Source organism: Ascaphus truei, chromosome 5 (genome assembly GCF_040206685.1).
Source record: "Ascaphus truei isolate aAscTru1 chromosome 5, aAscTru1.hap1, whole genome shotgun sequence".
In the NCBI taxonomy this organism is placed as follows: Eukaryota; Metazoa; Chordata; class Amphibia; order Anura; family Ascaphidae; genus Ascaphus; species Ascaphus truei.
The window spans coordinates 120509229-120533333 of NC_134487.1; the positions used below are offsets into that span (position 1 = coordinate 120509229).

At 40.8% G+C, this 24105-nt stretch overlaps 1 protein-coding gene across 1 annotated transcript in view; it reads right to left on the reverse strand.

Moving 5' to 3' along the window:
• LOC142495286 (dynein axonemal heavy chain 3-like) overlaps positions 1-24105 on the reverse strand; it is a 1152169-nt gene that overhangs the window by 47189 nt on the left and 1080875 nt on the right. The gene's annotated exons all lie outside the window — the stretch shown is intronic.

Here is a 24105-nt window from a genome sequence, read left to right on the forward strand (position 1 = left end):
TATTCATAGATGTCCACAAATTTGCCCGCAAATTAGCCCTAAAGAAATATTTTGCAAGGGATGCCATATCAAACCAAACAGATCCACCGAGAGAGGTTCGTAGTATAGAAAATCCTCCACATGGGAACATCAGGAAACCCTCAACCTTTTACCCTAAATTTTCACAGGGACATCTGGTAAGTTCCTTTGTGGAGATGGTTAATATGGATCTGGAGAATTCGTGTCGAACATATAAAATTAGGCATGATAATTTTAACGTTCAAGAGAAAGAGGCTGTTCAGAGTTTGGAAAGTAATGCTTCTATTGTCATCAAGTCTGCAGATAAGGGTGGAGGCATTGTGGTCATGGACAAGGACTATTATATACAAGAGTCCATGAGACTATTGGGAGACAGGACCACATACCTCCCCCTTGCAGGTGACCCTTTGGTGCATTTTCAGGCAGAATTGGGGGATCTGCTGACTACTGGCTTGAATAGTGGAGCTATATGTCAGGATGAGTTTGACCTTTTGTCTATTCAGTTTCCCCGCACTCCTTTGTTTTATTTTATACACAAAATTCACAAAAGTCTTACTTCCCCCCCTGGTAGACCTATTATTTCTGGTATTTCTTCACTCACTTCTAATCTTTCCCAATTTATTGATCATCACTTACAACCTATAGTCACTGGTGTCAAATCCTATTTGCGAGACACGACACATATATTACAAATTTTGAAAGATCTGTAATGGCAGCCTGGTTATATATTGGCTACGGCTGATGTTACATCTTTGTATACTGTGATTGATCACAAACTAGGCTGCCAAGCTGTGTCTCGTATATTGGAAAATAGAAATAATTATTCTTCAATTAAAAGGAGTTTTTTGGTGGACAGTATTTGGTTTATTTTGACTCACAATTATTTCACCTTTAATTCACGTTATTACATTCAGAAATGTGGCACCGCTATGGGCACGAGGTTTGCTCCTAGTTATGCCAATCTGTTTATTGACAGTTGGGAGGAGGAATTTATTTGGAACAACTGTCCTCTAGGGGCGGGCCTGGTGCTCTGGCGGCGCTACATTGATGATGTGTTTTTTGTTTGGTCAGGCAGTCAAGCCTCACTAGATGCCTTTTGCAGTTATTTAAATTGTAATCATCACAACCTTAAATTTACTTGCAATCACAGCACTGAGCACATTGATTTTTTTAGATTTACACATTTATATTAATCAGAATACACTTCACACCAGGACTTTTTTCAAGCCAGTACAAGCTAATAACTATGTACGTGCAGATAGTCAGCACAACCCACAATGGCTGCGTAATATCCCTAAGGGCCAGTTAGTGCGCCTTAAGCGCAACTGCTCTGAGGATGAGACTTTTAAAATGCAGGCAAAAGACCTAAAAAGTAAATTTCTTGAGAGAAAGTATCCAGAGAGTCTCTTAGATGAGGCATTCGAACAAGTTACTAAAATAGAAAGAGATACTTTACTCAAATATAATAATAAGAAAAAAGACACAACAAAAAATGTAATAATAAAGTTGCTTTTATTACCCAGTACAACGAGATGGCCCCTAGAATAAAACAGATTATAAACAAATATTGGCCCATCTTGCTAAAAGATGATATATTGGTGGACATTCTCCCAGAAAAACCCCAAATTATATTCTCTAAGGCTAATAATTTAAAATCTAAATTAGCCCTGAGTTGTCCAGTTAAGCAACATAAACAGAAACAGATAGGGGGTCCAAAAGGATTTTTCACTTGTGCAAAATGTGTGGCTTGCTCCTACAGTATGAATGCTAAACATTTTACATCTAATGTAACCTCTGGAAGCTATCCCATTAAGACATTTATTAATTGCCATTCCACCTTTGTAATATACTTGCTTCAATGCCCTTGTGGCTTGCAGTCTATTGGCAGAACTGGGAGAACCTTCCAGAGATGCATCTATGAGCATGTTTATAACATCAAGAAAGGATTAGTCACACATAGTGTCTCCCATCATTTTCTTTTGTGTCATAATAAAAATCCTAAAGGTTTGCGCTGCCAGGCAATTGAAGTGGTTCAGCCCAGTCTAAGAGGTGGGAGTAGCTTAAAACAGGCCAGTATGCGTGAAGCATACTGGATTTACGAACTAAAAACACTATCCCTTAGAGGGCTGAACATAGACTTCGAATTAAAAGCCTTTTTATAATATGATATACTATTCATTTTCTGTCAGCCCCATTATTTATTATTTTAAGATCAATTTTAAATGTTTTAATGTTTTTATGTTTCTATGTGCTGTTTAATGTTGTGTAATGTATGTTTAGCAAGCTTTGTTGTTGTCTAGCTCTGACCATGGCAATTGATGGGTTAACACCGTGTCATCTAATTAGTCAATTAGAACCACCCATGCCGTGTATATAAACTGCTGGTTGTCAGGGCAAGCCACACCCCTGAAGAAGTGCACATATGTGCATGAAACGTCGTTGGGAGATTATTCTGTTTTTAGAGCTGTCTGTTTGGTTGTGGAGGATATTGGCAGCAGTTGTGCAGGCTGTGGGGGGAAAGGAGAGGAAGAGGAGCAGCGATTTCAGTAACACCGCAGCGTGTAACGTCACATCCACCAGGAAGTTCCGGTTTTCGTGCAACTCAACATCCATCCCCCACACGAGGCAATCCCTAAAGGAGCTCCAGTTATCATCTGAGAGGAGCACCTGAGTGATCTTCAGCTTTACTGCTTTTACCATCTACTGTCCTGTAAGTAGGGTTTCAATTTTACCCCTCTGGACTTAAGTGCTGTATCCTCCTGAACCCAGTATTTCAATGTTAATAAATAGCTTTTTGTTAGGATTATAGTCTTGCTAGTGTCTGTCTGTCATTGTGTGTTAGGCCCGGGCCATAGAGGTGTGGGGAGAGCAGAGGCGCGCTAACGCTGAGGCTCGCCTGCTGCAGTCAGCGCGATTGCATGGACTTGCAGGCGAGCCAGCGTGCGCGAAGGGAGCCGGGGGGAGGTGGTTGGAGGCGGGGCAGTGACGTCGCTGGGCTAATCGCCCGCGACACACTGACGTCAATGTCACGGCGCCGACGTCACGGCGCCGTGACGTTGACGCCGCTGTGCTGTGCTTGGAGGTTTTCAGCCGACAGCGCGCTGAAAAACAGCTTGGCACTCGGCTGAAACTTCCAACTCGTCAGCACGCCTGCAGACGCTCGCGTGAGCCCCCTCTCAAGGCATCCTCATTGAGGATGCAGGGGCTCAGCGCGGAGCGTCCGCATGCCTCAGCACAACCTGTCCGTCTATGGACTCGGCCTTATGTTTGTCATGTGTGAGTTTTTAATGTTTTAATGTCAACTTTTTTGGCGTACTGCACCATTATCTATTTGTTTTCTTCTCTTTTTTACATATTGCACTATTATTTGGTGTGAGCCGTTCGTTGACCCCTTCACTGCCTGTTTGCTCAAGAAAACTTTTGGGACTTTGCAAGAGACGGCTTGGTCTTTATTCGGATTTATTTTTATTTAAAGGACTGATTTGGTGCCGGCAATTCTTTCTTTTCTCTGTGGTTCATTTTCTGACTGTACAGTCAGTATTTGCCAGGCTGCCTGCAATATATTATTTCAAGTATTGTCATTATTTATTTTTTTTAGCGCTGTTTTGCACCGTCTTTTTTCGTTAAGGCTATATAAATAAAGACATACAATACAATACAATATATGTTTGGGTGGTAACTAGCTTAGCTAGCCACCCAGTTAGAGAAGGCTGGAGTCAGGGCCGCCAACAGAAATCATGGGGCCCGGGACAAATAAAAGGAGCAGCCCCCCCTGACCCATAGCGCACCCCCCCGAACCCATAGCGCAACTACCACGAAAAAATATCTTTTAGAGCGCAACTTTTACTTAACTGTATTCTTATTGTGATACAGAAAAAAACATTACAATGCAACCTGTTTATTTTTATATTTTCAACAAAAGACATGTGACTGCATGTCTGTTTGAGTGAGTGGGTGGGTGAGTGGGTGGGTGAGTGGGTGGGTGAGTGGGTGGGTGAGTGGGTGACTGGGTGGGTGAATGACAGTGACTGGGTGGGTGAACGACAGTGACTGGGTGGGTGAATGACAGAAGAATGACAGTTGGGTGAATGACGGTGGGTGAATGACAGTGGGTGGGTGAATGACAGTGAGTGGGTGGGTGGTTGAATGACAGTTGAATGACAGTTGAATGACAGTGGGTGGGTGAATGAATGACAGTGGGTGGGTGAATGAATGACCTTGGGTGGGTGGGTGAATGAATGAATTACAGAGGGTGGGTGAGTGGGTGGGTGAATGAATGACAGTGGGTGGGTGAATGAATGACCTTGGGTGGGTGGGTGAATGAATGAATGACGGAGGGTGGGTGGGTGAATGAATGAATGAATGACGGAGGGTGGGTGGGTGGGTGAATGAATGACAGTGGGTGGGTGAATGGTTGACAGTGGGTGGGTGGGTGAATGGTTGACAGTGGGTGGGTGGGTGAATGAATGACAATGGGTGGGTGGGTGAATGAATGACAGAGGGTGGGTTTGAATGAATGACAGTGGGTGGGTGAATGACGGTGGGTGGGTGAATGACGGTGGGTGGGTGACAGTGACTGGGTGGGTGGGAGACAGTGACTGGGTGGGTGGGAGACAGTGACTGGGTGGGTGGGAGACAGTGACTGAGTGGGTGACAGTGACTGGGTGACAGTGACTGGGTGGGTGACTGTCAGTGACTGGGTGGGTGACTGTCAGTGACAGGGTGGGTGACTGTCAGTGACTGGGTGGGTGACTGTCAGTGATTGGGTGGGTGACAGTCAGTGACTGGGTGTGTGACAGTGACAGTGGGTGACAGTGACAGTGGGTGACAGTGGGTGACAGTGACTTACCTTGACCGGGTGGGTGCAGCTTGCCACCAGACGCTTCCCCTTCCTGCCCCCAATATCCCCGCGGCAGCTGCCCGGGATGGGAGTTGGGCTTGGGGGGGTGGGCACGGGAGGTGGGCTCGGGGGGCACGTGGGAGGTGGACTCGGGGGGCACGCGAGAGGTGGACTTGGGGGGCGCGCGGGAAGCTGGCCGCAGGGGGTGGGGAGCAGGTACTTCCCCCTCCGTCCCACGTTGGGAGCGAAGGGGGAGCGGGCCGCAGAAGAGGAGCAGGTACTTCCCCCTCCGTCCCACGTTGGGAGCGGGGGGGGGGGGGGAGGGGAGCGGGCACTTCGCATGCGCGTTGGGAGCAGGCCCTGCTTGCCCTGCGCATGCGCACCGGGACCGCGGGGGAATCGCCGCCATAAAAAAAAAAAATATTTAAATAACTGGCGCCTAGCCGTGCAGGAGGCCCGGCGGGGATTCTGGGAAATGACATGCAAATGAGCACACAGTGTCACTTTTTGCCTCAATAACCATTTTTAACATGGTTCCTTATAGGCTTAAGCTTGCTGCATGGTCACAGCTTTGAGCACAGCCAGGGTTAAGGTGCATACCCAGAAAACCACCCACAGACAGCTGTTTCAACTTTTTTTTTTTTTTTTCCAGTAATAAACAGAAAACCAACACTATACATTCCTTACACTGCATAGAAGACCGCAAAACACAACAATTCCTTAACCATAACTTATTTCCCCAATCCTACACTAGGCTTTTCGTACTTTCTACAGATAACATTACATCTAATGCCTTTTTTGATCCAGCAACTTCTCCAACGAAACCTTGATATTATACGTATTAGATGGATCTTTTGCTCTACTTACTTCCTCTTTTGACAGCCCTTCCTTGGTAAACTGTAACTTTAGCCACTCTACTTTATGCTTTTCCGCCACGTGTGCTGCCCAACTGTTTAATCTAAGTAATAAGTCCTTTACATAAAACTCTCTCTCTACCCTCTCCTCCCTTGATTCCATTTTTTTTTCAATCCCACTTGGGCCTGCCTTTTGCCCCTCGCTCACCTCCCCTCCTAAGTCCTCCTTTTTTTTTGGTTCTTTCTTACCAACAGCTGTCCTCTTCCCTACTTCTCCTTCACTCACACTCTCCTTCTCCCTCACTTCTCCCCTAGCCTCTTTTATTTTAACCCACTGTACATGCTCCTTTTTTAATTCTTCATATTGCTCTTTTGTCAGCTGTTTTCTCTGGTACATCATTTTTTCCAATCTTTCTATAATCTGTTCATCACTACTACCCCCATGCTGCTTCCGAAAAATACCCACCCAAAACCGAACATCTCCCACTGCATCCTCAAAATCTTCCATTTTCTCTTTTAGGGTTACTTTCCCTGATATTTTTCCAACTTTACCCCCTACACCCTTCTCTCTAGGCTCCACTCTACTTTGGCTATCATTATCTTTCTTTGTTTCTATCCCTTGCAAAGACACGTTTTCACTTTCACTAACAACAACCCCTTTACACTTACTCTCTCCCTCTTTGCCTTTTCCACTCGCACCACCAGGGCCTGCCTTCTCCTCTGTTTCTAGCGCTTCCCTATCTAACTTCTTATTTTCCTCTTTCCCTTTACTCACGGTCTTTTCCTCTTCCCCACTCCCGTCAATACTGGCCAAATCCAGAACACAAACCTTTGCCTTCACCACCCTATCTTGCCGTAGCTCACTCTTCCCCTCCCCTTCAACTGTACAAACATCATTGTCACTTTGTAAACTACGTTTTTGCGCCCCTTTCTTGGGTCCAGTCGTGTCCATTATTTCCACTTCCACCTCCCCCTCTATTGGGCCACTCTCAACCATTTTTTCCCTTCTTAAATCCTCCTCATACATTGCTGTTATAGCCGGATCAATCCCTCCCTCTTGGGAACTCTCCATCTCACAAATTCCCTGACCCTCCACTGTCTCTTCCTCTTCTTCTAGCACAATGCCCCCTTTTGCTGCCAGGGCATATGACCTTTTTGTGCACTGCCTTGCCAAGTGTCCTTCCTCTCCGCATAGATGGCATCTCTTAGGGACTCCACAGTTGGCTGCAGTATGTCCCTCTTCCCCACAATTACGGCACACAATTCCCGTTTTCGTGCAACCCTCCTTTGTATGTCCATAAGTGTGGCAATGCCTGCAATATAGAGGCTGTCCCGGGTAAAACAAAAAACCTCTGTCCCCTCTGATATTGAACATGGCCGGTGGGTGCGTCACTCCTCCTGCACATGATGGATCCCGTCTGAACCGTACCCAGAAACGTCTCTTCCCGTTAAACATGCCATACGGGTTTTTAAGTTCTTCACCTCCTCTGATCATTTCACAATACCTTTTCAAAAAAGTCACAATCTCTTCTTTCCTTGCATACGGATTGTACATGTGAATTACAAGTGGTCTCTCCTCCAGCATAAAACTTAGAATTACCTTGATGCCATATAAGACCGGATCACCAGACTTCTCCTTGCACTTTTCAAAAGTGCACCAAACATCCGCTTCTTGATGACAGGTCAGGTCATAAATCCCCTGTGCAGGGAAATCCTGAAGGCAGAAGATCCTCTCAGCATCCAGACCAATCAATTGCTTCAGCACCTTCTCCACTATCCACTGCAGGTTTACTCGACATCTCTCGGTCTCCTCGATCAGGAACTGGATGGAATTGCGCATTCCAGCTTGCGACGTCATCTCTGCTCTCCCAAGCACAGGTGCGGCACCCCAAAAGCAGCAAGGGACTTTAGCCAGTAAAGGCGATGTCCCAGGGCAAAGGTGCCGGCCCCTCACTTCCGCATCTGCTCGCTCAGAACCGCTCGCTCAGGATCACTCCTCTCAGCTCGAGATGGCGTGCCCCCCCAAAAGCAGCAGGAGTCTTTAGTCCCCGAAGGGACGATGACTCAAGGCCAAGGGGACACAGTCTCAGCTACACAGCTGTTTCGACCTTGATGGGTCTCATCAGTGTGGGGTTGATTTTACTGGGAATGCAAGAGAGGCTATGGGATAGGCTAAACCATAATACTGAGTTAAGTTATGGTGAGTAAAAAAAGTGACAAAAACTCTCCACAGGAAAGCAAATATGCAAATATAGCTGTATGCTCATCTGCATGTCTTAGGCAGGTCTGCAACCCCGCCTTTCCCCATTATCACCCAGCATACAGCACTTCCACTGCAGCAAGGGATTCTGGGAAATGACATGCAAATGAGCACACAGTGTCACTTTTTGCCTCAATAACCATTTTTATGCATATTTGCATATTTGCTTTCCTGTGGAGAGTTTTTGTCACTTTTTTTACTCACCATAACTTAACTCAGTATTATGGTTTAGCCTATCCCATAGCCTCTCTTGCATTCCCAGTAAAATCAACCCCACACTGATGAGACCCATCAAGGTCGAAACAGCTGTCTGTGGGTGGTTTTCTGGGTATGCACCTTAACCCTGGCTGTGCTCAAAGCTGTGACCATGCAGCAAGCTTAAGCCTATAGGGAACCATGTTAAAAATGGTTATTGAGGCAAAAAGTGACACTGTGTGCTCATTTGCATGTCATTTCCCAGAATCCCTTGCTGCAGTGGAAGTGCTGTATGCTGGGTGATAATGGGGAAAGGCGGGGTTGCAGACCTGCCTAAGACATGCAGATGAGCATACAGCTATATTTGCATATATATATATATATATATATATATATATATATATATATACTGTATATATATATATATATGAAAATGAAGATGGGATAGAGCATATTTGGAAGAAAAAACTCTGTGCCAGCAATACATTCAAAATCCAATACAGTATGTGTGTGTTTTTAATTTTTTTAAATAAATCGGTTGTATAGTATTAGATAATAGTGCATTTCCACCCACCCACTCATTATGTTTTTTTAATGAGTTTTAATGTATTGAGCTTACATTCAAAATCCTATATGTGTCTTTTTAATGTCAGTTGTGTAGTATAAGATAATGCAGCACCCCCCAGTCATTTTTAAATGAGTTTTAATGTATTAACTTTCCTTGAGTTGCTATAGCAACTACAGTATTTAGAAATGGGCAGCCATATTGTGTCACAAGGGTGAAGAAATTAAAATGGTAGTGGACCCGTCATATCAGAAGAAGAAATTACCATCGTTGGACAAAGATTGTACTCGACTAGATTCTAAGGGCTTTAAAAAACCCAAGATGACAACCAAAAGTACAGAAAGAAGGGAGGACAGCAGCTTCCAGGCCAAACCAATTAACCTGAGCTGCAATGTTTACAAGGCAGCCTAAAAATACAGCCAGTGTCTCACACAGAGACTGTCAGCTTGTAGTATTGAGATACTGGAAATCTGCCTTGGAAAGAACTGTGCTTACAGTGTTATGATATCGGTGAGGGTAAGCACTACCCATTGGACTTTTGCTACACATTGTTGTGTTTTAATTGTCGGAACCAGCTTAGCTGGCCAGCAATGGTACAGGAGTTAGCAAAGTTGTTTTGTGTAGTTAGCCCCCTTTTTGGAGTAGGTTTTTTTTAGTTACTTTGCTTTAAAGCAGCAAAGCATGTACTATATATATATATATATATATATATATATATATATATATATATATATATATATATATATATATTCTTAAATAAATCAGTTCTGTAGTATTAGATACTACAGTATTATTTATTTTTCATTCAACTCTTAATGCCATTATTAATTAATTTTTATATACTGAGCATCCTTTGATTTCAATAGCAGGCTTTAGCCCCCTTCCCAAGCAGTGCAAGATTTTTGAAACACTTTCCTGTTTCTGATCATTTGTTGCCAATGTTCCCAGCAGTTTGATCTGTAAACTGTAACAATAATAAAAATAATGTTACCTTAGTAATATCCAGATACAATTTAGCTGCTGAGTTACATTTACTGAAGGATTGATTGGAACAGAAAGGTGGCCATTTAGCTATGCATACAATTAGGATTTTTACAGATTTATAACAGGAACACCAAATGATTGCCATCTTAGGTAAGAAAGTAGAATGATACATTATCATATGCTTTGCATATAAAAAATATGAAAAAAGTAGGGGGGTGTAATATTGCTGCTTTAAAGGGACAGTACATCCATAAATATTGTTTTGTTTTACGTCTGTGGGTAAAATACACCACAGTGAGTTACACTCTTTCTGCAAACTGTGTTTGTTTCTCACTGATCATCAGTCATCCTGGCACTAATACTGTATGTATGTATGTATGTATGTATGTATGTATGTATGTATGTGTGTATGTGTGTATGTGTGTATTTATATACATACAAAACAATAATTGGCCTTCGTGATTTATTACAAATATGGACACTGCTGGAGAGGTACAATCACTTAAGGGGACTGGCAAACCGTTTAAATAACTTTATTAGCAGATCAATGTTTAGGTTTACACATGAGACCTTTATCAAGATGTTAAAAGAAAAAATATATATATATATTTATATTGGTAGGAAATAGCAACCACATGCCTCTTGGTTCACCAACAATAGTCTGTCCATTCTCTTACCACACAATATATGTATATATATATTTTAATTTTGTATCGTACAAAAGATATTGACTTAAAGATGATGTTCAATAGAAAACAAGGTTCACTAAGGAGCCTGACCTTAGTACAGAATAAAAATTGTCAGTTAAGAGTAGGGAGTGTTCTTAGAAAACCTCATATAGAGCTTAACTTCTCTGGAACCTGCTGTTCTTTTATTATTCTGAGAGATCTTACTGCTATTGCAAAGGTCACTCACTGTGTGAGAATTCTTAGCCTTGCTGTCTTTAGAAATGACTCAGAGGTAACTAACTAAAAACCCCAGAACAGACCAGTTAGATTGTGTGTGTGTGTGTGTGTGTGTGTGTGTGTGTGTGTGTGTGTGTGTGTGTGTGTGTGTGTGTGTGTGTGTGTGTGTGTGTGTGTGTGTGTGTGTGTGTGTGTGTGTGTGTGTGTGTGTGTGTGTGTGTGTGTGTGTGTGTGTAATTTGACAGTTACATATTTTTCTATATTATAGTTTTACATTTCTGTTTATTTAACCTAGTAGTCATTGGTACTTATAACAGTTACTAACAGCTGCAGCAAGGAGGATATAATTCCAGTTCTTTGCATAACAAAATCCCATAGAGATACCCAAGAATGATTCTAGGGGGGGACATGGAAAACATTTTTACAGCAGATAATAATGTTACTCCCGTAGACTATGTTTAGAAGCAATGCTGTCCAGACACATAGAAATAGGAATACTGCATTTAGTTTCAATAAATGAAATTTCCTATCTAACTCTATTACTTAGGCTGAGTGTGGACATCTGATAAATGTGTGGCTTGAGTTTGAATGCTTCTGGTTTGTAGGTTGTGTATCAATGAAAAAAATACTTTAGCTGTTAAAAAAAGATTGCATTTGAAAATGAATTACTAATAATGCAGACGCATGGTTCAATATACCAGCCTCTTTAATAGGTGTGAAATGTCTGGCTGCAGTTTGTATTTCTCATACTCTCTGAATGTGCAAATGATGTTTCACCAGTAAACAGAATTATAACCTGGAAATCATAAATGAGCTACATATTGCTAATCGAGAGGTCTGCATTTTTACAAAGGAAGAGAAAAAGTGCTGTGATATAATATTCATTCAGATATAACACTTTCAAGTGGTCTGCAATAGCAGTCCCAAATGGTAACATTATTAAAAACTATGAGTGCTTGTGTAACCATAGCAACCCATCTTGTCAGCCGCGGTCACAAGTTTGATTTTTTAAAAATTTTTTTATCTGGAGGTAATTCATGATGGATATCTTTCCAAGGTTAGAAAATGGGTTGAGGCAAAACAATAATCCTCCCGTGAACTGCCCCGACAGAAGAAAATATTTCTTAATTAAGCAAGAAGTCAAAGCAGGGTGCTCATTATGGTGAAATATCCGTCTGCATCAGTTGTGAAACCAAGCTGTATGACGAGCATTTAATGAGTACCAGAGCACCTCACAAATTATATGCTTTATCTTCCTGCAAGTGTCAAAATAAACATCCATTAACGTTCATTTATTTCTTAGAACCGCGCAATGGGATATAGGTTCCAGTTTCATACATAAAGTAACGCTTCTGAAAATTAACCCTTGGTAGTTGGTTATCTTCTTTGCGCTGTTTGACTTTCATCAATATACAGTAAATCCCACATACTGTAGGCTGCAATGTAACATAAGAACAAAAACAATTGACTGGGGAGAGCAGGAAAACACATTACTGTATATATCTAGCTCTCTGTCTTTCAGCCGCTACAGAAGATAACTAAAAACCAGACCACAGTAAACTGGCATTTAGACCAAAATATCCAATTTACAGCCCTTTGCAGGCCTTACCCAAACACATGCACTCCACAAATGCCTTAATGTATGTCTGTATATGAATGGGATATATAACGACAGGCCACTACCTTCATAATATATTGGGCTCAATAGGGAAGATCCCCAGAAGGGCGCTAATCTCTTAACGTTCCGTTAATGTAAATTTAACGTATCCATATCTGTAACGCATATCCCCAAAGGTGATTAGCACTACAATGTCCTGGCATTTTCCTTAAAAAGAATGGGTCGATAAATTTTTACGGACATTAGGCTTCCTCATATGGTAATGGACTCTGTTAATGTTAGCGCATTATAATAACACTACGATAATCAGCACCTTACAAAAACTGCCGTTACTCACATCCAGACCCTGTCTACTATAATTCAGATGGAGGTGCTAGAATCCTGCATCTATATCGCTAGCTGCATACAGCTATATATATTTAAAAAAAATGCACTGGATCAGCACTCAAAAAGTAAATCAAAGAAAATGAAAGACACGTTTTTCTTATGGTCTCACCAAGAATCTTCTTTAATGTATCAAAAAAGCAGCAAAAGGAAAATGTAAGTCTTTCATATTCTTTGATTTACTTTTTGAGTGCAGAAACATTATGTTTTTTTTGATCTTACCAACTGCCCTTGGTATCTGACCCTAATTTTGCACTTGATTATTTCTAAACAGAGTTCTGTGATACCTGTGCTCCACTACGCAGACTAAGAGTAAAGGGGGCCCACCCTCCATGGGTTTCAACTGGCCTTATTGCGCTTTACCATTTTAGGGGTGCCTTGTGGAAAAGATACAAAGTAACTGGTACTACCAAGGACCTTAATAACTACAAATGCCTGTGGAATACATGCACAAGGCAAACAAGACTATCAAAAGCCCAAAGTACACTGACAATCTTCACCAGAATACATCAAATCCAGCTAATTTCTGGAAGGTCATCAACAATATTATGAACTTTATCTGTGGACATTTTTTGGCGGTGTTCTGGCCGTTGTCAGTTCTTGCTTAGTGAGCAATAGGACTGTGCTGCATTGTACCAGTGACGAGTGCTGACTTACAGAGATCCTTGTTGTAGGTTGTTTTTTCCTTGTGTGGTTATCACAGTGCAGGGAACACAGACATTTCCCTGTTATCAGGGAGGTCTTCTTATATCAGGGTCTAAGGGAAGTACCACTCATCTTCTGGATCTTTGAGAATGGGCCTGAAGAAGGGGCTCACCCCCCGAAACATTGCCCCTTATTTCCTTGTATCCCCCCATTTCCCCCAGTTTTTCCTTCCCTTACCCTGTTTTCCTCCCTCTCCTCATGTTGTAATCCTTTTAGTTACATTGTATATACACCAGAGACTGATGTGAACTATATACATTTCATCTTCCACAAGCTACAGTGTGCTTATGTTTGCACATGATACGATATTAAAATCTGATTAGGATTATCCCTACATTTTTCATTGAAGCCTTATTGAGTGGTGGAAACTTCCCTATTTGTTTGTCATCAACAATATATTCCAGCCTCCTAGCAATCAACAACCATCTAATATCAGAAAGGATGATATTTCTCTGACCAATCCCATTGACATTGCAAACGCATTGAATGAATACTTTGTGGGGTGTTCTACTTCCCTACTACCAAAGTGCAACCCGAACTACAATAATGAAGTTCAACCTGGGAGAACCCTTATAGCCCCTCCCCTTCCAACAGTGCTTGCTATTGCCTCCCAAATGAACTCTATTTTGTCTACAGGCCATATACTTGGAAACTGCCGGAGTTGTTCCAATCTTCAAAAGTGGGGACAAAAACACAGTCTCCAACTACAGGTAAATCTCTCTTCTCCGAATACTATCCAAAGATATGATAAAATGTGTCCACTCCCAATTAAGCGATTATTATACCAAGACAAATTTCCTTAGCCAATTCCGATCTGTTTTTTGCCCAAAACACTCCACAGTAACTACCCTCTTAACGGTTTACAATGAGATCCAGTGTGGAATGGAACTGGGACAACTAACTAGTGCAATATTCCTAGATTTTGCAAAGGCTTTTGATACTGTTGATCATGTTATCTTGTTAAACAAACTTCAGTGCTCTGGACCAGGGAAACATGCTTTACACTGGTTTCATTCCTACCTATCAGGCAGATCCCAACATGTTTCTATCTCGGGCACTAACTCCAACCCTTTGTATGTCACCTGCAGTGTCCTGCAAGGCTTTGTTCTGGGGCTCCTACTTTATTCAGTTTTCATTAATGATCCTACAGCTTGTAAGGGAGCTTCAATACACATGTACAGTATGCGAATGACACATCTTATATGCACGCAATCCTAGCCTCATTGACCTAGGACACATACATCAATCTAATTTTTCAAGTCTTGAAAACTGGATTTCCCAAAACAACCTGTTTTTAAACACTGACAAGACTGTAACAATGGTATTTGGGATTAAGGCAAAATGTATAAAGCTAATGTACCAATGACAGAGCCACAGATCAGAAACAACTCTAACTCCATTCTAGCTCCTGTCGCTAGTTTTAAATATCCGGCATATGGTTTGGCTCCATTCAACATTTGGGCTGCAGATTGATACACTGACATCCAAAACCTATGCCTGTACCATTTGAAAATCCGCCGACCCAAGGCACTTACATGTGGTGGCCGCCACGTTGCTGCTGCCCTCCTTTTCCATTAGAATCTCAGCACCAAATCATGACGCGCACGTCACCAACTTGACGTCGCACGGCGTTGCGTTGCCATGGTAATGCGATGTCATGACATCATTTGATGTCGTGGCATCCCATTGCCATGACAGTGAGGTGCTGTGTGACGTCACATTTGTGATGTCCGCCATGTCATTTGATGCTGGGATTCGAATGGAGAAGGAGGGCGGCAGCCCGGTGGTGGCCACCACATGTAAGTGTATTCTCATCATTAAGATTGAGTGGTTAGTTACTGTATGTGTATTTACATTCCCATCAGACCAGATAGGCCCTAGAGCACGGCAAATGTATATTGGGGCGCTTTTTTGCCGCCCCAAATTTTGCCAGCCTAGGGCCAAGCCTTATGGGAAGTCTGCCACTGTATGCCACACTAGGTGTACTTTATAGGATCAAATCCTCCCTAAGCCTGCTGGTCAGAAAGCGCATCGCACAGCAGATGCTAATGCCAATTATAGACTATGGGGACATAGTATATGGTACAGAACCCCAAAGCCACCTTAGCAAACTAGACACCCTCTACAGCTCAATATGCTGTTTTTCCTACAATATAATTACAACACACTACAAAATGCTCAAAGAACTAGATTGGTAATCACTTAAGTCTAGGTGCAAAGTTAATCTTTCCTGTCTTGCCTTCAAATGCTTTCTGGGCAAGCTACCCATCTATCTGAACAAGATTCTCACCCCTACCACACGCAGCACGTAACACCTGAGATCTAACTCCAAAAGACTGTTCACCATCCGAAGATTCAACAAGGAATACGGTTGCTCCACCTTCTTCAACCATGCACCACACAACTGGAACAATCTACCTAAGAGTCTCAAAGTCGCCGCCAGGCAAAATTCTTTCAAGACTTCAGCTGTCTCACATTTTAATCTGTTCTGTAACTGTTGCATATGCTCATAACATATATTATCTTTAACTGTTCATGAAATGTCTTTAAATATAATGTATCACCCTGTTCATGTAATGTAACCATGCATTGTTATCATTACTGCGCCAAGGACATACAGTACTTGAAAATGAGAGGTAACGCTCAATGTATTACTTCCTGGTAAAATATTTTTAAAATAAATAGACAAATAATATAATTAAGTGGAAAAGTTAATAAGTGTAAAAATGATACATTTCTTGATATTATAACACGATTTGCATTAGCTTTTTGTACCGCACGTGATCATTTCTGTTAATATCGCTGCCTTAATAAAGAGCCTTAAAGTTTTACCAATGTGCATGTACACCTCAGTGTATTAGAGAATATGTCTCAGAGACATGAAAATCACAGCTAATAGTGCTGCAACCTTGAAGAACGGACGTAATTTTTGCATCTCATTAGCTTTGTGGGTCCCCGTTAATAAGAAGAAAAATAACATCTATTCCCTATTTCAGGAACGTTATGTTATTAGGTGAAAATTACTGGAGATCTGAGGATCTACCCCTATGTATCAAAAGGTACTTTTTTAGAATGCTGCACTAATATTTTGTACTAAAAAAAGTCTTACTCCAGATTTAAAGTATCAGAGGAAATAAGCGCAGAAAACCATGAAGAAAAGTAATGCTGGACCCACTTTTTTTAATACATAGACCTGCGCCAAAATCCAAATATAACTCCGCCCTAATGCCTCTTGCTCCATAAATCCTTCACCTCATCACAGACAGATGCAGACATACTAGAAAATAGCGCAACTAATAAATAGATGCAGCCTGGCGCAAGTATATTTTAGTACGAGCTGCGACACAATAACAACTTTGTGCCGGAATTTGTCTTTTGATTCATAAAACCAAATGACTTAGCAAATATAGATAAACTATGAGATGAAATGGTGTGTTTTAGGTGTTTTTCTCAGCTATTTGCCCTGTGAAATGTTCAAAACAGAACCATTTGTAATGCTTTCAATTTGATACTCAATTCCTTAAGTTAATTAGTAAGACGTACGTGTGTGTGTGTGTGTATATATATATATATATATATATATATATATATATATATATATATTTATGCATATTTTCTCTCTATAATATATATTTATATCTATATTATCTCAGTGTGCACATGTTTGTACAGTATGGCATATGTTCCTTTATATGCCATACTGTTTATATCAAACTGTATCATACACCAATCCCCCACATATTTGCCGTTAAATAAAAGCAGTCTTAATTTCTTGACAACATCTCTAATAGACAATATTTTAAACATTTCAATGTCGCAGCATCCTAATTTAAAAGCAATTCCTTAAAAATGAATTTCATTTGTCCGATAAATCAATCCATTATTTTTTTACCTCTTTTGCTAAATGTAGATAGACACCTCCCTAAATGTGCAGGTTATCTTGTCTAACTCTGGACATAATGTAATCTCCTCCAGTCATTCCATTTCCGAGCCTTAATTCTTCTAATGCAGTTCCTGCTGTTTTGTTCAGCTGCAGGAAGAATTGACTATGGTCGTTTGACAATGACAAGAGTCCCTCTTGTCAAATGAAATCACATTTATTGATATAAAGGTGGGGAGGTAAACTCTTGCCATCTGTGGTACAAATAAGGTAACTATTTCCTTTTCCAGCAAAAAGAATGATGTTAAAATACTATATAATTTACAATATATAATACTACTGCTTTATAAGAACAGTTCAGTTCTTAAACCCCTTTGGCTGCTAGACGGGCCCCTCTGGCAGTGAAAGGGTTGAAGCAGAATCGTTCATATGCTACAGTACATTCTGAATCAAGTGAAAAGTAGATTTATTGTGCTTCTGATATCTTCAAGAGACTAACGGGCAACATAAATATCATAAGCATGCAGCATCTCAGAAAAAATAAGACGCAAAACCAATGTAATTATGAATGGTATTCATAATATACCTCCCTATTTTGTCTACATCCTGTAGTTAATACTGTAAGTAACAAACTCTAATTTTGCTACAAAGTTGTGAAGTAAATGTTTGCGAGTTAAAAAAATGTAAAATGTAATTTTGCTTTAGGTAATGTACAAAATATTCCTTATTTGTTAATACATATTTGCAAGCTGATATACATATTTTTCGTATAAAGTACAAGGAATAAAACAAGACAGTTTGTCTAAAGTTCAATGCAGTTTTGTCAAGCACTCCTTTTTGAAAATTAACAGGTTGTAATATAAAGCCATACAGAGGCAGCAGCCGTTATCCGATCATTTACCGAATTGGTTTTCGAGATTTCCCCAAGATTCTTTCAAGCAGAGGTCCCTGCTATGTTACTCCTACCAGGGTCTACCGGTCTGTAAGAGACATGCAATAAGAGATAGGCTGAATCAGTCACTCTAACTGCTCGCCTCTAACATGCGGTTTCGGGTTTTTTATTTAATTTTAAACACTACAGTATTGTAGCAGGGGGTCTCCGGAGATGAACTGCATTGATATCAGGTCCGGGGACCCCCTACTTCACGAGATACAGGCCTCATTATGGGGTGCCGGTATCCCCATGTTAAAATCCTGTGGGTCACGTTACCGTGGGATCTAAACAAAGCAGAGCGATACCGGCTCCCCATAACGGGGCCTGTATCTCGGGAAGTAGGGGGTCCCCAAGGCTGAAATCAAATTTGTTCAGCCTAGAAGACCCCCTGCTCCCACACACTAGTATAAAACACCCCCCCCCAATAAAAAAATCATTACCTTAGTGGATAGCTGCTAAGGTGGTCCTCGGGTGGTCCCTGGGTGTCTGGGGGACCTTGGGTCATTCCTGTGGGTGCCCGGGGGCCTCCAGGTGGTTCCCACAGGTGTCAGGGGGCCCCACGGGGGTTCTCATGTGTTCCCAGCTGGTATCCTGGGGCCACCAGTTTGTCCCCACGTGTTGTCCCCGTGGGTGTCTGGGGGTCCTCGGGTCATTCCTGTGGGTGTCTGGAGGCCTCCATGTGGTCCCCATGGGTGTCAGGGAGTCCTCGGGTGGTTCCCACGGGTGTCTGGGGGCCTCCCGGTAGTTCATGCGGGTGTCTCGGGGCTCTACGGGGGTCCTCAGATGTTCCCAGTGGGTGTCCTTTGGCCTCCAGGTGGTCCCCACGTGTGGTTCCTGTGGGTGTCTGGAGGTCCTTGGGTGGTTCCTGTGACTGTCTGGAGGCCTCCAGGTGGTCCCCGTGTGTCCTCTGGTGGTTTCCATGGGTGTTCTGGGGTCTCTGCTGGCCTGCGGTATCAATGCAATACTGTACATTCAAATAAATACACCCACCCCTCCCTTCCCCCCAATGCATAAAGTACAGTAATGGGCAAACTTACTATTATCCAGACATGGATAATAGTGCATTTGCCCATTTAAAATAAAACATAAATCAGCAGCATAAAATATGTGATGCCAGACATTCTGGTTTCTGTGATGTCATCTTAAAGGGAAAGGAAGCTGAGCCTTTCTGATTGGCTGGCTTCACTCACTTTTGATGACGTCACATAAAAAAAAGTCACATGGTTATCCCAGCCAATCAGATGGCGTGGGAACCATTTCTCCCTCAAATGTGATGTCCCATGCCCTATAAAAGCCTGTGTAGTCTCAATTGATGGCACAGAGCTGATGGAGCAGCATCTCCCTATTGGACTGACAGAAGAAGTACAGATGAAGATAAAGAAGAACCACGAGTGGATTATAAGTACAGATGAAGATAAAGAAGACCCAAAAATGAATTACAAAGTACTGATAAAGAAAAGAAAGAAAAGACTTAAAGATTTTACCTGTGGACCATGGCTCTTGAGGATCATTGCGTCGTGGACCTGGAGTTGCTGCTGCTGCTGGTGTTTGCTGTTGGAGTCGGATTCGGTGGGTGAAGACATCAAAAAGTAAGAAAAATGGATTTTGTTTTTATAATGTTGTATTTTTTTGGGAGGGGGTGGGAGGGGGTTGGCACTTGTATTGGAATACTGTAACTTTTGTATTCCAATGTAAATGTATTTTATTTGATGTATGTATTTTTTTTCAGGCTGCCCATTGAGTGGCACAGTGGCAGCTCATGCCCTGGGTGTGCCACCTTTCCAATCAATTTTTTTTGGCCTTTTTATATTTCTGGCAATGTGTAATTTTTAATCCATTTTGGGGTCTTCTTTATCTTCATCTGTACTTGTAATCCACTCGTGGTTCTTCTTTATCTTCATCTTTATCTGTTCTTCTTCTGTCAGTCCAATAGGGAGATGTTGCTTCATCAGCTCTGTGCCTTCAAATGAGACTGCACATACTTTTATAGGGCCTGTGACATCACATTTCAGTGAGAAATGGTTCCCACGCCATCTGATTGACTGGGATAACCATGTGACTTGTTTTTGGGATGTGATGTCATCAAAAGGGAGTGAAGCCAGCAAATACTAGAACCAATAGGATTGGGGATCATCCTATTGGTTCTAGTAAACCAGTTTGTACTGTATATTGCCTGGCATGGTGGCAGCTCATGCCACAAGGCATGGGAGTGCCACCATGCCAATCAATTTTTTTTTGGCATTTTTTAATGGGGTTTTTTTTTCTGTGCTGTGTTTTATTTTGGGCCTGTTTTTTTTTTGTAGCTTTCCCATTTATTGCTATAGTGTTAAAGCATGCCCATATTATATGGGCATGCTTTAACACTGTGCCAATCAATGGTTAGCAGAGGTGGTGTCCTCGAGTAGGGTGGGTGGTCAGCGGTGGAGGGTGGGTTAACCCCTTAATTACTGTAGCAGTAATTAACCGCTAAGTTGATGAAGGGGTTAGGGGCCATTAGATTGTATTGAATTGTATTAGACAATCTTCCCATAAGGAAGCCATGAAGCCAAAGCTCAAGGGTGGCAAGACTGCAGATCTGAATGACCAGTAGCCAGGCCTAAAAATATTATGTTTAAAGGAAAATACATTTTAGTCAGATGTTACTGGAGAAGTGTAAAGCATGGGGTTCGGTGAGAAGGCTGTATGATTGGGTAGAGCAGAATGGGAGATGAAAAGTTGAGAAAGTTAAATATTATGGTTACCTATATACTAAGGATCATAAACAGCTTTTTTAGCGCAAAATTGGCACAGGAAAATGTTATTTTAAATTGCGCTTGTGTGTGTCTGTGTACGAACCTGAAGTGTCTTAATCAGCACCATCATCAAAATAGTTTGATCATACATTTTGGTGCCAGACTTGGACTGGGCTAGGCGTACAGATGTTGATTGTATGTAATAAAAATTAAGGTTTCTATGCCCCCCTCCCCTAAAAAAGGAGAAAATGTGTAAAAATTGTCCACCAAATTCAACATGGCATACACCTTAAAAAGACTGTTAATAGTGTTAACATCGAAAAAAGTTGCTATGTGTCAACTCAAAAATGATTAGCATGAAGGTTAACAAAATGTATTATTTTCACAGTATGGCTGGTATACACGTAAGTAACATTACACTACATTAATAATTTATATTATGTAGGAAGTCTTTATTCATGTAATGCATATTTTATGAAGCTTTAGCACTGAAATGTTGACGCACAACAAAATATTGAATATAGGCCCTTTGTGTTACTGGATCTCAGAAGGTGGTAAAAACCTCCAACTTGCCTTGCCAAAAAATCAATTTAATAAATGAATAAATCAAAAGAAGCAATAAGTAGTGAGAGAGAGAGTTCCTTCACTGTTATGTGCTGCTCAAGTGTACAGCAATTTCCAAATTCTGTACTTATTGCTTCTTTTGATTTATTCATTTATTAAATTGATTTTTTTGGCATTGCCTCTTTTGCATTCATTTCCACTCATAGTTACATAGTTGCATAGTAGACGAGGTTGAAAAAAGACGTAGGTCCATCAAGTTCAACCTATGCTAAATTTAGACAACAGATACTTTATCCTATATCTATACTTACTTATTGATCCAGAGGAAGGCAAACAAAAAAACCCATTAAGGGGGGTAATCGGATTAATCCCTGGATCAACATCCTTCCCATATATACTTATTTGGTATATCCCTGTATACCTTTCCCATCTAAAAAGATGTCCAACCTTTTTTTGAACAAATCTATGGTATCTGCCATCACAGTCTCCATGGGTAATGAATTCCACATTTTAACTGCCCTTACTGTAAAGAACCCTTTCCTTTGTTTCTGGTGAAATTTCCTTTCCTCCAACCTTAAGGGATGGCCCCGAGTCCTTTGTACTGCCCGTGGGATGAATGGAGGTTCCCGTCAGTGAGTGCTGGGAACCTGCCCCCCCCCTTTTCCTGACTTTTATTTGGAGGAATTAGGGTCCTCCCCGTTCACCCTGCAAAATTATCTATTTATCTCCAATATTTGAGTGCCGTCTATCTCTGTTCATTTTATAATATTTTTTAGTTCATGGACCAATTAGTTGTCAAAATATGTATCGGTTTTATTTCCTGGTCTTTAAAAAAAATGTCTAGCGGAGAGAAGCAAGATTATGCATCAATAACCATACAGTACATAAACTTCTGTTGTACTAGGGTGTGACACAGGAAAATATATATTTATTTATCCATAGGAAGGCCAACAAAGATCCTCACTGTAATATTTGCCAATTATGTCACACGAGGAAAAACATTCCTTCAGACTCCACATTTTGTTTCTCTATCAAATGTAAGAAACCTCTTTGATATATATCTGTTTATATTTGCCATATATCGTTTCACGACTCTTCAGGCATGGTGGAGATTTTTAAATATTCAAAATGTCATATTTTGATATGTGAACTCCTTAACTAACTCCTTCTATGTACCCACTTATTGACTCAACAAAGCACAATCTAAAAAAATTAAATTAAGGCAAAATAGCTTGAACCAAAAGTTATTGAGACTATCTTTGTTTTGTGGGTTTTTAAGTAAAATTGGCCTTATAACATTGTATAGATTTTATTTAGATAAATGGGTGAAAGGCAGTAGGTTATAAGTACATTGGTACTTCATGTAAATATGCTTATTGGGATATCTGGCAATTGACTACAGTATATTTCCCTAAGTTTCAATCAGTACGATTTTAGATTGTCAATGAAATCTTAAGGATACAGCACAGCCTACAATGTCAGTTCTGTATAACATAGAATATTCTAGTTATTTTTAATATTGATGTGAATTTTGCCCACTTCCCAAAATCAACACATTTAACATTTCAGTTCTAGCAATATTAACAATACTATAATAAACTTCATAACATGTTTATACTTTCCTTACTTGTTTGAATGACAAAAAGTCACCCAGGCTGTGCTGCACATTTAGGAAACTAGAAGGCTGACATATTGAACAAGTCATTACACTGAACAGGATATCTTTGCAATAGTTCAGCTATCTTTCAACCACGACAAGGTTACACGGTAGAAGACATGCAACAAAATAAACTCGGAGATGAAACAATCTGAGTGATGTGAGGGAATTTTTGTTGACATACATGTCAAGAGATTTCTCAGTACTACAGTCTGGAAGAATATGCCCCATTTCTAGAACCATCATTTACATTGACAGTTTGATAACACCGCTATAAAACAATGGATTATTTCCCTTACAATTAGTGTTCTCTTTCCTTGTGCTTAATATGGATTCTGCCAATTGTAAAAGGCCACACATAAAAGAGGTCAGTATTTCATTATTCATTGTCCAGTTTCCAATATAAATTAGAGTAGCTATAGCTTTAAATCATAACTATTGGTAGCTTTGTTATGTGTATGTGAACACATAAATCAATACATGTTCTTTGTTACACAATTGTCAATCCATATCATAAAATGAGGGTAAGAACACAATGAATCCATATCCTTAACAGGAATAGGTACAAAATAATGATTTTTTTTTCTAGTTATGCTACACATCCATCATGCCTTCTTCCAGTACATTATTTATTTTCATTAATCTTTCAACAAGGTATGACTTTTAAAGAAAATGCTCTCGTAAAAGGGGTAATTCCACATAGCAGGCAAATAAATAATAATCAATCAATGTAATCGGCTTCCATGGAAAATGTTAACACTTTAAAATGTTAACTAGTTTACATTGTGTGTAAAAATAAGTGACAAAATGGGTGCATATGTCTGAAGAAAGAGCTTAGTGCCCTGAAACGTTACATGGATATACCTGCTTTGATGATGCTACTGTACAATAAATACACTTGCTGCCTGTGTGCCTCCGTGTCATTTGGTTTCTTCCTATGTGTATACATCATCCCATTTTGGGTGCCAGGATCTTGGATTGAGCACCAGGACTATACAATAGGATTTATT